Source organism: Corapipo altera, unplaced genomic scaffold (assembly GCF_003945725.1).
Source record: "Corapipo altera isolate COAL_440 unplaced genomic scaffold, ASM394572v1 2b, whole genome shotgun sequence".
Lineage (NCBI taxonomy): Eukaryota > Metazoa > Chordata > Aves > Passeriformes > Pipridae > Corapipo > Corapipo altera.
In genome coordinates this window covers 3,259,923-3,275,270 of record NW_020884874.1, presented here as the reverse complement: position 1 = coordinate 3,275,270, position 15,348 = coordinate 3,259,923, and the positions used below count along the sequence as shown (strand labels likewise).

Sequence of the window (15,348 nt, the reverse complement as noted above, 5' to 3'; positions counted from 1 at the left end):
TTTCCTTTGTTTTGAACCACTTATCTATTGCTACAAGACTTTGCCTTTGTACTGAAAAGATTCTTCCACCCTTGCAGATAGACTAATATTTAAAAGGCTCAAGTGATTGGCAGCTTTATGCTTTTTATATAAACTAATCTCCTGACATCCCTTGATTTAAGTACAGTTTTCCCTGGCCTACATCTTCACACTGCTTGCAATATCCTCTTTGATCTAAGTGAATGCAAAGTGAAGACAATTCAACTTTCTGTTCAGGACAACGGCAACATTTTAGTTATGTTCCTCTTCAGTCTGTTCTGCTGCCAAAAAAGTAAAATTGAAGGTCAAAGAACACATAGAAAGAATTCTACTTTTTTTTATTTACCTCTTCAGACTTCCTGGAAGTCGCCATATCTTCTTGAGATACACACGTATTAGGCAGAGTGTGGGAAATGGGAATATGCAGGCCACAGAAGGTACAAAGTGGTAGATCAGAAAAAAATAAATACTTATTGCACATCTTTTTGCCTTTCTGCAATGTGGTTCTGGAATTTCTCAATGAACTTTGCAAATTTATTCAGTGTTACATCACATAAATAAAACACCTTTTCTTCCAAATTTTCCTCGCAGTGCCAGATCTCAGTCTAGAACTGTGCTCCTTCTCTTTAACCCTACTACATGAGTCTTATATCAACAGGTTTGTCTTTAGCAAATCTGTTTGCTGTATTTATAGATAAAGCAAACCCTAAATGCTATAAAATGCTGAAACAATTCTAGACAAAAATTTTGAGATACACACAGGTTTTGTGCTATGCTTTAATCTGAGTCAGTCTGATTGTATGTAGATTTTGATGCAGTTTCACTTCTTGCTGATATAGATCATACATTTGTAATCTTAGGTAAAACTAACAGTAAGCAATTACAAACTTTTTGAAGCAGAAAAATTCTGCTGGATTTAATGCCTCTCATGTCCTCAAGTTTCTCTCCTCCGTGATATAAAGATAATATTCTTCTGTGATATCTGGTTTCAGAAAATAGAAGAGTTCTGTGATACTTTCACTGTACTATTGAACCAATCATATTCACCACCAGTATTCATTTTATATGAAAAACTGAAATGTCCCATGAGTAAGTTCTGAGACCTTTTATGTGGTTACTGTTGCTAAGGAAACCACATCCTTGATATCCATGTGTCCAACATGTCAGTCTCATTTTGCATCTAGCTATCCATGAGCCAACACTGCAGTATGGAGTAAAAAAAAAAACAAAACAACAAAACATCAAAACTAAAAAAAGAGAGAGAGGTGAAATAAAAAATACAAGAAAAAAAAGCTGAAAACTGTTTCCTATCAGAATGTATTTTGCACACCTGTTGGAGTTAATTCCGAGTCCTTCCATGTTACGTCTGCCTTGGTTTTGATAGACAATAGTTGTTTGCAATAGGCTGAAAAACAGTTTGTATAAGCTGCAATAAAGGTTTCCCATAAAACAGCAAACTGTATTCTGTGCTAATCATCATCAGGCAGGACGTTGGTCCTTTCTGAAGTTCCAGTGAGGAAGATCAAATCCAAATAGGCATTCTTGAAAATATATTTCATACAATATTCCACAGCATCAAAAATAAATGATTGGCACTACAACAGAAACACAATGCTTTCTTTCATTTTAAATCCTTAATAAACTTTAAACAAACTTTTTTTTAATGAATTTATGTACTCATCACCATATTTACTAAACTTATAATGCAGCATGCTGAATTTTAATATACTGTAGAAACTTTTTATCTGAAAGTCTACTAGTGTTGTTCTCATGACAGTCTAAATGCTTTGGAAGCATAAGACCACTTAGTTTCTCAGAGGGCCAAGATGTAGATTTTTGGGTACCCTGCTCCTTGAAATTCCAAGAGCACTGGTGACTAATAGGTATTTACACTTCAAAAATCTCATTATTTTTTCAGATGTACCTACACTGACCAATGTGTCAAAGCAGTGTGTCAAAGACAAGAGAACCACCTCTAAAGAATCTACTGTATCTAAAAGCACAGTTAGGTGCTAGGAAGGAATACAGCATAGTTGTATAGTCTGTCTAGCCTATCCCTATGCCTAGCACAATTCCTTTCTGAAACAGTGTCATTATTTTAAATATATATATATAAAATATAAAAAATTTTTGGCCTGTACTGCCTACTTTTATTATCCTATGCTGTTTGGGTCTTTAGGGTCAAATATTGAGTAAGATCTGTGTTGTGCCAGTTTTCAGTTGGATTGTTAATATGGGTACGTGCTTCAAATCCTCATTTAGGGTCAGAGCACCGTAGGAAAATTCAGTTTGGAAGAGACCTCAGGAGGGTTCTAGCCCAACCTTTAGCTCACAGCAGGGCCAACTCTGATGTCAAGCGAGGTTGCTCAAGGCTGGTTGTGTCTCACCATGTCATGAAAACCTCCAAGGATGGAGCTTGGAGGCTGCTTTCCAGGTAGCTTATTTTATTACTTTACTGTATTCATGGTGAAAATGCTTTTCCTTTTCTCTTCTCTTGTTCCAGTTTGGGTCCTTGCCTCTCATCTTCCAACCAATGTGTTGCTGCAAAGAACCTGGATTAGTCTTCTTGATTACTACCCCATAGGTACAGAGAGGGCTGCTGCTAGGGCTACTGAAACTACATATTCTCCACAATGGACAAGTTCAACTCTCTTAGTCATTTTGCATGGGACAAGTGCTCCAGAATCTTAATGCCTTTCCTGTGCTGTGGGGCTCAAAACTGCACACACTACTCTATATGGCTGAAATATTTTTAAGTGGTTACATAAATCTTAGGATTAAGAAACTAATAACCAAAAATCACAGTAGAATTTCTCTCTCATTCTTTCACTCTTATGTGGTGCTGTAGGTCTGCCTAAGCATTAATTTAGAGATCAGAAAAATTCCTTCTCTATTACTGCTAGCTGGTCTGAAGTGACATGGAAAAAAGAAGATCTGGAATCCATCTGTGGTAACCTTCTTTGTGTGAAAATGGCATAAGAATGCAAATTTAAGCTGAAAACTAAAGGGGTAGCTCACAGAGACCGATCACAGGTCTACCAAGGCAGGAACTTCTAACTTGGCACCAGAATCCAAACAAATGCTTGGCATATTGCCATTAGCTGTAGTTTACTATGCCCCTCCTTCAGTGGTAAACTAATGAAATTAAGGCACATCAATTAAATTTCTCTCTGTGGCTCTTGTTCATTCATCTGCATATCCTGTTCAACCCTTTCCTAGGATGTGCAGTTAGCCTGAGTGCTAGCAGGCTCTGAAGCCAAAGACATTAAGCATGAATGTTATCATGGCTGGGCTTCGCGAATGAAGATTTGGGAAAGGCTCTATCCACATTTGTTACAAGCGTGCTGGTGGCTAATGAGGCAAATACGAGATAGACATGTCCGATTGCAAAAGGCACAGCAGAAAGACTCCTTAGATGGTGTATTCTGCAAGGCACGGTTCTTTCTGTATTGCCTTTTTTCCTCGAGAGTGATCCTGCGTGTGTTCTCGAAGGAGACAGCTGCGTTATAGATGGTGTGTCTCCAGACCTCCCAATTTGATCAATATGGCCAAGGCTGAGATGTTGCTTCAGGGAGTCCTTGTATCTTTTCTTCGGGGCTCCTCTCTTGCGGCAGCCAGTGGCAAGTTCACCATAAAGAAAGATCTTAGGGAGGCGGTGGTCCTTCATCCTTGAGACGTGTCCTGCCCAAAGCAGTTGAGTTCTCAGCAACATGGCCTCAATACTTGTGACTGCTGCTTGTTCTAGAACAGATGTATTGGTCACATAATCTGACCAGTGGATATTTAGGATTGTACGAAGACAGCGTTGATGGAAGCGTTCTAGGAGACGCAGGTGGTGGCGGTAGATGACCCATGATTTAGAACCATATAAGAGAGTAGACAGCACAATGGCTTTGTAAACACTGATCTTGGTACTTTTCTTCAAGTGTTTATTACACCATAGTCTTTTATGGAGTTTTCTGAAAGCACTATATGCCTTTGCTAACCTGTTGTCTATCTCCCCGTCAATCTTACCATCCGAGGAGATGAGGCTACCTAGGTAATTAAACTACTGGACTGATTTAAGCTCTGATTGGCCAATGGTGATATGGGGGTGATGGAAGACTTCTTGAGGTGCAGGTTGATAGAGAACTTCTGTCTTCTTTAAGTTGACTTCCAGCCCAAAGAGCTCAGCAGCGTCTGCAAAGCAGGATGTTAAATGCTGCAGAGCTGCTTCTGTGTGGGTAACAAGGGCGGCGTCATCAGCATAAAGCAGCTCCCGGACAAGATGATTTAAGGTCTTAGTGTGGGGCTTCAGCTGCCTTAGGTTGAATAGGCTTCCATCAGTACGATATCGGATGTAGATACTGTCCCGATCCTCGAGGTCTGCTGTGGCCCTTTGGAGCATCCTGCTGAAAAAGACTGTGAATAGGGTTGGTGTAAGAACGCAGCCTTGTTTCACGCCATTGGTAATTAGAAAGGGCTCAGAAAGTGCATCACCATATCTGACTTGGCCATGCTGATCCTCATGAAGTGAGATGATTTTAAGGAACTTGGGGGGACAACCTAAACATTCCAAAATCTGCCATAGACCTTTTCTGCTCACAGTATTGAATGCCTTGGTGAGGTCAACAAAGCTTACATAGAGACCTTTATTCTGTTCCCTACACTTCTCTTGCAGTTGTCTGAGACCAAGTACCATGTGGTACTCTTGTTGGCTCTGAAACCACATTGGCTTTCAGGTAGAATTCCTTCTGCTATAGTGGGTATTAATCTGTTCAAAAATATTCTTGCCAGAATTTTGACAGCAATGGAGAGCAGAGTAATACCATGGTAATTTGAACAGTCTGATTTAATTCCTTTCTTCTTATACAAAGTGATGATGACTGCATCACGGAGGTCTGATGGTAGTTCACCTAGTTCCCAACAGCGCACCACAAACTCATGAAATTTAGCATGGAGTGCATGGCCCCCATGGAATTCCTTTGGGTGGAATTCCATCAACCCCAGCTGCCTTGCCAATTTTCACCTGCTGTATGGCCTTGAGGGTTTCTCCTAAAGTGGGGGCAGCATCCAAGTCATTCTTCACCGCTTGTTGTATGATGTACTCAATTGCTGAGTCTTGAACATGGCTAATACTGAAGAGAGTCTGAAAGCGTTCAGACCATCGATTTAGAATGGAGGTTTTATCCGTCAGAAGCGTTTGACCATCTGTGCTTGGTATGTAGGCCCATATGCTGTTTTCAAGGCCTCATAGAATCCTTTGTGATCACCCGTATCCGTGCATAATTGAGTTTTTTCAGCTAGATTGATCCACCACTTGTTCTGGATGTCACGGAGTTTCTGTTGGAGCTTGCTGCATGCAAGACAAAAGGCTGCTTTTCTTACATGACAGGAAGGTAGTGCAAGGTGTGCTTGGTGGGCGGTTCTCTTCTTCCTCAACAATTCCTGGATCTCTTGATTGTTTTCATCAAACCAGTCCTTGTTCTTCTTGAAGGAGAACCCTAAGGATTCTTCAGAGAACTCCTTGATCCTGTTTTTAATATGGTACCAGAGTGTTTCAGGAGAGGGATCTATAGAATCTATAGAATGATTTTCGAGCCTAGTTTGAAGATTTGCCTGGAATCTGTCTCTCACTGTGGCTGATTGGAGATTGTTAACTTGGAGTCTCCTCCTTGGGATAGTGCCCCGTTAAGTTTGAACTTAAGATTGAAGTTAAGTTTTCAGCATACAAGTCGATGGTCTGTTTGGCATTCTGCGCTGGGCATCACGCGGGGATGGTGGACATCGCGAAAGTCTCTCCGTCACGCCATGACATAATCAATGAGATACCAATGCTTGAATCTAGGATGCATCCAGGTTGTCTTCAGACTATTTTTCTGTTGAAAGATAGTATTAGTGATGGTGAGCTGTTGCTCTGCACAGAATTCTAGCAGAAGGCGACCATTATCATTGCAGTTTCCAACACCATGCTTGCCTAATACTCCTTTCCAGGCTTCAAAGTTCTTTCCTACTCTGGTATTGAAATCATCAAGGGTAATGATCTTATCATCTGCAGGAACCTTTTGGGTAAGGTGGCGCAGGTCAGTGTAAAATTTATCTTTTTCGGCAGGGTTAGCTTGGAGAGTTGGAGCATATATACTAAAGAGGACAACATGTTGCTTGTTGTGTAGTGGAAGTCATAGGGAGATAATGCAGTCAGAATGACCAGTTGGCAGATTTTCAAATTTAGGAACAATAGAGTTTTTGATCATGAAGCCAACTCCCGAGAGATGCTTTTCGGTTCTGGGTTTACCTGACCAGAAGGGTGTGTAACCGGCACAGTGTTCTCTAAGGCTGCCTTCCTCGTGAAGGCGAACTTCACTGAGAGCAGCTATGTCGATGTTGAGACGTGATAGTTTTTGGGTGATTAGGGTAGAGCAACGCTCTGGGCGTCCACTATTCTCAGAATCAAGCATGGTTCTGATGTTCCAGCAGCTAGAGTCAGCTTTGGAGGCAGGTGTATGCCTTTGTCTCTTGATCTTTGTGTGACCACATTAGGAGAAGATTCCCATTGGCCGTGGTTAACCAACCGGGTGAAATGTGGAGATGAGCTTTGTTTAGGCCTCCTTTTCTAGGCCCCTCTCTGAGTGGAGCAAGCAGGGCTGTCCTCAAAAAGGCTGCTTGGTCGTTCAGGGTGCTGCCCCAAGAGACTGTCATCTCCGGTCAGTCTCAAATGACCAATATCCTGAACTGCCTGCATGCAGGGTTGGGTCTGTGGCTTCCAGTGCACCTTTCACCTGCCGTTTCGATCCTCACCCATCACTACAGGGCTTTGAGAATGTGGGTAAGGCCTTCGAGCCTGCACAATGGATTTTTTAGGTGAGATGCAGTATGCGCGGAACTGGGCCCACCCTTTAATCCTAAGGTTCATTTGTCAGGGCTGAGCGAGCTTGGACAGTGGTAGTGAGGTCCTCAGGACATAGGTTTGATTAGAGTGACCTTCTCTTAGATGGATGGCCTTACAGGGCTAAGTGAGCTCCATCTGCCCCAGTTTGGGATTAGAGTTGTCCTTCTCCTAGGATGACTACCAGAAGGCTAGCGGACTCATCCTGCCCATGGATATATTGTGTTTGACCGTGTGGTTTTGACCTGTCTGGCATGGGAGACCCTGCTGAAGGCATGTACCATCACCAGCATAGCTCGCAACCGCGAAGGGGTACACAGGCTTCTTTCCACTAAAGCGGATTGGGGCAAGCCATTCACTCTCCTACTTTTCTGCCACCCGTCTACGCACAATCTCAGGGAAATACCCAGGAATATCTCTTTGTCCTGACCATCCATTCAGGACACAGTAAATATATCCAAGACATACTGAACCTGGGCAGTAGCCGCAGGTGAGCCAAAAACAAATCGTTCCAGCCCCCGCACCCACCCGGGGCATTGGTGCTTCCCAAGGACCCAGCCTGGTTGAGACCTCCCAACCCCTCAGATGAACTCACTATCCACCCTGACCTTATCCTCCCCCCGTCATGTTACCACAGATCTTCCCATGCACTGCTCACCTGCGACACACCATACACTCCATACGGGACTGCCCCGAGGACCCCCACGGCCCACCCGACATCCCACCCCTCCCCCAAACCAGACCGCCAAACCTCTGTGTGGTCCGAGGTTCTCCCTCTTCTCTCCCACGAGGGCGCCGGAGGGAGCCGAGCGCCCGTGGTGCATGCCGGGGGGGCTGGGCACCCATGGTGCATACCCTAAGCATGAATGTTATACATGTATGCAAATAACAAAGAAAGGAACAATAGGTAAAACAACAGCACAGAACTGAATGCGCTAATGTCAAAGTATTGACAGGAGGTCAGACTAAGTAAATATGGAAATAATATGACTGTACAGAAAATTGCATAGTTATTAATTTCTTAAATTTGAAGGGCTTTGTTTTTTGATTCTTATACCATTTGCTAGGTCATGCAGCACTATTTCTGGAAACAAACTAGTGTACTCTTGATTTTGTTGAATACAGTAATTCCTAGGTTCCTATGTGAGATGATTGCCTAACACACCTCTCCTAAAAGTTTGCGTGTTTTAATTGGTTAGTATCTATCCATACTTCAAGAGCATACATTTATCAGAGGCAGTGTTAAAATACAGTTTCTTTCCCTGGCTGCACAACGAGGTGCACAGTGGTGCTTTACTATGTGACTAGGACTCCTAGGCATTATGATATTATAAATTATAGACCACAATAGAAAGGGCTTTAATGGTACACTTTGCATAATCTTAGTTAAGTGAACATGAATTGAAATGGCTTTTAATTTTACAAGCACAGTCTTTGTTGACATGATCTCTATTGTATGAATCATTTAGTTATGCAATGTTTCAGTAAACTTGTTTCTTTTTTTCCCTCTCAACACCTTCAGAATGCATTCTCCTCCCAAGATTTTTTGAAAACTTGTTTTATCTTTTCAGCATGTATTTATGTGAAACCTTTTTCCATCATACTTATGCAGGGGTTATATCTGAAGTGAATGATGTTAGCATATTCCCAGAGATTAGTACAACCTTCAAACTAAAGCAACTGCAGATGCTTAGCCCCAAGTTCCTTACAGGTTTTGCATTACTAAAATAGATTGTACAGGAACAAGGACTGTTGAATAAGGAGTGGAGAAAGGTCTCCAGTGTCAGAAAAATGTTAATACATGGCCAAATGGTCAAAAAATGGATTATATTATAGTAACAGAAGAGTTGTTTTCCATTACAAACACAGAAAGGTTAGGAAAATAAATTCATCTGCTTTTAGAGTCTCGGAAACTATGTGCTAAGACTAAATTGTTTCTCTTTTTCGAGTTTGCCTTGAAATGCTGGATGAACATAAAAATCTCTTATCCTATATGTGAGATGTTGGAAAATGTCCTCTAGAGAAAAAATGACATGGTATGGCAAACAGATGAGTAATAACTTAATGTTTTCTTCTCAACTGATGTTTCTTGCATAGGTTCCTATATCAGCAAAGGTTTCATTTTGAATATAAGACTTGGATAAAGCATTTCAACAGTATCTAGTTACAAACATCATGTTTCCTTTCATATTTTATGTTAAAACTACAGATTTCCTTTACTTCTCAGAAAATCCATAAAATAATCACAGACTTTGCCCCATTAAGTAAATCCTTTTTGAGAGTTAAATGTGAAATTTTTTTTCCCCACAGTTTTAAGTGAAACTAAAACCCATGTCCCACTTTTAAATAAGGTCTTTGGGATACTTTACAAGTTGTGGAAAAAATTGGGGAGCCAGTGGTTTTGGTTTCATTCCAACTGGAATGCCTAGTGACCATCTGCCAATTGAATTCAATCCAGCACTCCTTCCGTAGTAAAATAATCAATAGCAGTAGAAGTAATAGCTGAGTATCAAATTGAATAATGGCTTGTAGACTAACCTGATGACATCAGTATTCAATAATTCTTGAACCTTTCAACTCAGACTGAAGTTTTCAAACTTCTACTTTTGGCCAATATGCATTGGGCTTTTTTTCAGGTTTGTTTTTTTTTTATTTGTTTGACTTTGCCTGTAGTTTTTCTTAATTCTTTTCCAAAGTTTGAAGGAGAAAAAAGTTTAGGCTTTTCAAGTATGTAAAAATTGAGGAAAGACACTCTTGAGGGTAAACAATTATCATCACATTTTTTTATAATCATTCTACAGCCAAAACAGCTGGGGGATGAAAGTTTAAATTTGGCAGGAAAACAGTGCTAAGGAGAAGTGCTTTTGAGTGTTCTGGAGAAAATTGGTTTTGATGTGATTTAGTTATAGACTTTTGAAACTCCATGTCCTGAGCATGTAACACTAGTTTCTCATTAAGTTTCACAGGTATGTTCTTCAATGGAGAATTACATTAGTTTAGATGCAAAAGTTTCACCTCGGGACATATTTACTTTACATAATCTCACAGAAAACCTCTCAGCCCTCTGCAGTGGGGTATTCTCCAGAAATAAACATTCACATCAGATAAATGTGATTCTTTACTCCAGAACGAAAATAAAATAATCCAGAGTCCAAAATATTGCTACTAATTCATGTTATGATTTCAAGTTGACTGTAAGGCATTACTTTTGTGCCTATTACTCGGACAATAAAATAGTGTGCTTCACTTCTTTATTTGGGGTTTCAATCTTCTCAAAAGCTATAGTTTTCAGCCATGTAGTTTATGCTTTGAAAGTTGCAATATTTTTGTCTTTTAAGACATATCATTCTCTGACTCCTGAAGTGTTCTCTTACATAAAACAGATTGCTTGAAGGCACACAGATGACTTTAAATATTTTTGCACTTCACAGTGAATTGCTCATTCACCTGAGTGTTTAACTATGTCAGTGTATTCAACATTATCATATTTAATTGGATGGTTCAACAAGATAATATGCCAGTGCACACAGAATTCGATGTATTGTTGGCTCACAATAAATAAGGTAATTCTCAAATAAAACACAGGGGATTTAGTAAGAAGAAATTATGTATAATTGAGAGAAACACGAATGCACTGATGGTTTGCTAAAGGCTGATAACCTATCAATTCTTACAAATTTGAAAATCTGTAAATTTGTAAAAATAGGGCCATGAAAGAGAATGCATTTAAATACCGTAATTAGGACAGACAGCTGCAGTCTCCACCGTTGGTGAACCATTTCATACCCTGAGTTACATATGCAGAACATTTAAACTGACTCATTTGTTCTCTAAAGGTCCAAAGTTTTATATTTTAAAGTCATTGGTCTTATTTCTTAAAGGTCCTCCTTGAAGGAGGATGCTGGTGTCAGCAACGCAGCTATTTCTGTTTTCTGAAGCAATCTGCAGTCACTGATTGCCCTGATATAAGACCAGTGTTGAGCCAAACCCAAGAAAAAGGTATGTTAAGAAATGATGTTAACAGAAACAATTCCTCATCACTTCGTGAAACTTTTGCAAAAATAGACTATCAACATTACTCATAGATATCACTAGATCCGTCGAAAATAAAGCATAGCCTATCATAGTCTTTAGGCAAATAAAATTTTGCTTAGACTATACAAAAACGGGTTCTTTAACTTAGATGAGCAATAAAAATGTAACCAGGATGTTTAAGAAATTATTCCCTTTTCCATCCTTTCTACTGCACAAATGGATCATGTTCATTCTCAGTTAAAAAAAAAAAGGCAAGGGAAGAAGAATTTTTCAGCTAAACATCAAGCTATCCTGAAATCAGAGATGCTGCTTTTTGTCCTTGAGGTAGAGTTTTAGGTGTCTCATTCTGCTTGTCATCCACCACTCAAACTCCCCAGTAACATTATTGCTGCCGTGACGCACTAGGATTTTTTTCCTTAATATGTTGCTGAAATGAGTAAATGGCATCTGCATCAGGTGTATTATCAGAGTTGTGGAGATATGACAGTCTGAAGCGTGAGTAAAGTGTCCACAAAAATACTGCAATGGTATCACATCCATAAAGTATCAGGTTTGTGTATTTGATTTTCTGGCACAAAAAAGATTGGGGATTTTTTGAAAAATAGTTTTTTGAAAGCCTTTTTTTGTCTCAAAAGACAACTGAGAGAAAATTCACAATAAGAGCCAAAAATAAGACATATAATGTAATAAAATTGAGTATATGCCTGTAAAAGCTCAGAGTTGCAGCCACAGATAAGTGTACAGTGTTCATGTCATACTTTTTCCCCTATAGTGTTCATTTTATATCATTGTTTTTTGAATAGAAGGTGTTTTAAAAATAAAATTTATTGCATATACAGACTAGAATAAGACACACTAGGACATGAATTGGTAGACTGTTAATATACTTCTTAGTCAGTCAAAGGCTCAATAATGAAATGTATGTGAGTTGTGTAGCATAGGATACTGATGGGCACTGAGCTTACTGCTTTGTTCTCTGTACACTCTGGGTGCCACATGTAAATAAGTCTACTGCAGACATGAGTGTATTTATGTATTATGCCATGTCATCTATGTCAGATATGCTGTGAACTCTCTCTGTGTACATACATACATGTAGGTATGTTCACAGAGGAATATTTCAGCTCTTAAAACTTGCTGGAACATTTCAAATGAAACCACTTCTGACTACTTACCAGCAAACTTTATTGATCTCTGCAAAATATTTACTGATGTTTAGATTTGCCTTTTACACTATATGTCATGGACAAGTTCCTTCAAACAGTATATTTAACACAGTCACATCCAGCATCTTGCTACTGAAGTTCATCCTAATTCCATTTCGTTTCACAGGTCAGAATGTTGAATTGACTTACCCTTTCAGATTTACCACATCATATCTACTTCTGTTTAATGAGTTCATTTTGAGCAACTGCATCTGAAATTCTATGCATCAGAGAAATATTTTGGGGACTTTTTTTCCTACTTCACTCAAGAAAAAGAAGCAATTGTTGCATTGGTATATTCTAGGTTAAGCTACACATCCATACAATTCTAAAGTTTGTTTTTTCCTTTTTATATTTTCTTCAACAGAAGACATTGGAAGGAAATTTCTAACTATCAAAGAAGTAAGATTTTGAAACAACTTTTTGAGGGGACAAGGAAAAAATTAGTCACCTTTAAAAAAGATTCATAGTCAGCCTAAATTAAGGAGTATTAATCTTACAATAAAAGAAGACAAAATGCATTGACTTAAGAACTTCTTTTATACATGTTACTGCTGTGGCTCATCTAATAGTCATGTATTAAGATTTCTATCATGCTCAAAATTCAATTACAAAACTTGTATTTTTATGATACAGTTTTTTTAAAACAGGTGCCTTCAGCACTTACATGTTCTATTGGTAATTTATCTGTAAACCATGAAAACCTTTACCCTCTTTTCCATCATTTTCTTCTATTCTTCCTATCTTTATCTGTTTAAATAAGTAATTTCATACATATTTGAAATATATATAGGTATGGATACTGTATTAGTTAGAATCATGACTCAAAATTTTTCAGTAATAGATCCAAAATGATGCAGTACCCTGTCCCAATCAAGTTAAATCCTTATATAAAAGCTATCTTCTGCTTCTCTATCTGACTTATTATTAGTCACTTGCATCACCATTTAGAATATTCAAAAATTAGCAGTGAGAATTCAGTTCAGTGACTTTGATTATCATTAACTAGTCAGATGGATACATGACTAAAAATCTGTCATAGCCATTTTAACCAGTAAATTTCTCAGTTTTTCATTCACCTGATATAAGTAGTCTGGGAGATCTAGGAGGTGATTTGGAGATACCATGTAAACAAATATAAATCTTCATATTATGTCATAGTGTTCACAACCTCTTTATCAGCATTTTTGAACTAATCCTCTACCCTAAGGTCTTAAAAATAGATTAAAAACTTTTGCGGAGAATTGGGATAAGTAGAATTTTAGCTTAGAAGGTCAGCTGATGAGTTTTTTTTCTTCTTTAGCAGCTACAGTCCTTCTAGATTGAAAACTGAGAAATTGGAAAAACGGGATATATGTTAACAGCGTTTTGCCTGTTCTTTCCCAAAATGTTGTCCTGGGTATGTCTGAAACATGTTTGGGTCTGTAGCTGAGATCAGAAGATGCACTGAAAGGTGGAAACACTTTATATGTATTTGTATAGAGATGTTCCAGGCAATCCCCACACTGTGGCTCGTTCAAGAAATTAAATAAAAGTAGGTGAGAGAAGGAAGGGAGGGGAATCAAATCAATTTCATAATCTAGGATTAGATGTGATTGATCATTGCTTTTGGTAGCTCGCAGGGAATTTTTGATATTTTGTAGTAAATTAATAAATAAACAACACACTATCAAACAGAAATTTGGCAGAAGGCAGTCTGGATCAATTAATGTCAGAAAACAAAACTGATATAGTAATGAAACACCTTTTAAAAGAACACTTAGTATGTGTGTCTTAAGCTTTTAAACAAGCCAAGAATTTCTGAGGTTAAACAGATCTGATACCACCTTATTTTAATTGAATGCATTATATTTTTAATACACATTATAGATTACAAGTTCCCCTCTACTTAGTTTGTACTAGTTTTGTCTCTGAAATGGGACTTGCAGACTAGCTGCTCTGAGCTACAGCCCAGAGCCGTAGTGAGAGGTGCAACTGCAGTTGCTTAAGCAATTTTTTAAAAACATGTTATATAACAGTTTATCCTTGGCAAGTAAGAGACATTTAAAGAGGTGAATGAAGTGGTCAAAACAGGTCAAAGTCAGTAACTCCAAAATTATTTTTTCTCCATTACCGAATTGGACACCACCACCAGCCCTGGATGAAAAGAAATTCTAGATCACCTTGGTGTTCATATTTTCCAATATCAATATAAGAAGGGTAGGCAAGAAAAATTGCAGACTGAATCTTTAGACCAGGTTTCTGCTGGTGCAACATCACAGAATCAGCTGATGTGAAGACAACAGATCTTGACTCAAAGTAGTGTATACAATCTACATTTTAAGTATGCCCAAATAATATGTGGATAGACACAATACACGTACATATACTAACATATTCACTTCAATACAAATAAAGTACATAGTATATAGGTTAGACATTTTTAAGACCAAAGATATTTAGAGGTTTATATTAACATACTCATCCTGTTGGGACTATCGGGAGACAGAATTTGAAGTAAAGAGTACATGCAGAGATTTGGATTTGTGGAAGAGACTCTGCATCTACCATAGAAAATATACATCATTAAGAACTCTGTCACTATGTATTAACAACACGTGGACATCTCCCTTTGATCATCAGCCTGAGTGCAAATCACCCTCATATCAAGGTTTTAAGCAATGCAAGTCTATGCTCCCAGCTTCTAAAAGAATGTTTCAGTCACTGCAAATTAAATGGAAGACTAAAACTAACTTTTGTGGCTACGCAGTAATAGAAAATCTATTTATGTTATTTTACACCTCTATAGGAGAGGGTGACAAGCCTCAAGTTAAGGAAGGAGCCCAGCGCTTGTACAAAAGGAAGAAGTGTCCCATCTAAAATGCCTGGCTCTTTAAGATGTGGCTTTCTGGCTTTTGAATGTCATTCCAGCGCTGTTGTTCCACTCTTGCTAGAGGATTGTCAAAGTGATGTCATGCAGAATCATTTCAGTTCTTGAAAAATGTCCTCCCTGTAATATTTTATCTCTTCCAAATGACACTTATTCTTAACAACTCACTGAAATATTTATCCACTTGAGACTAAGATTATACCCTATGAAATGAAGGCTCTTTTGAAATCCTACCTCTTCCAAATCAACATGTGCTACAACCAGAAAAAAAAAGAAATTTGAGCCTAAGCCAAAGGAGCAACACTGGAAGGCCAAATCAGAGGACCTACACATACAATACAAAGCTTGATTAAGTA

The 15,348-nt window shown here is 38.6% G+C and overlaps 1 long non-coding RNA gene across 1 annotated transcript in view; it reads left to right on the top strand.

Annotated features, from left to right (window-relative positions):
* LOC113942825 overlaps positions 1-12,635 on the top strand; it is a 13,600-nt gene extending 965 nt beyond the window's left edge. The window contains exons 2-3 of the long non-coding RNA XR_003526066.1: positions 2,522-2,602; positions 12,491-12,635. This is a non-coding gene — a long non-coding RNA (uncharacterized LOC113942825). The remainder of the gene's footprint in view (positions 1-2,521; positions 2,603-12,490) is intronic.
* Positions 12,636-15,348: the final 2,713 nt, after the last annotated feature.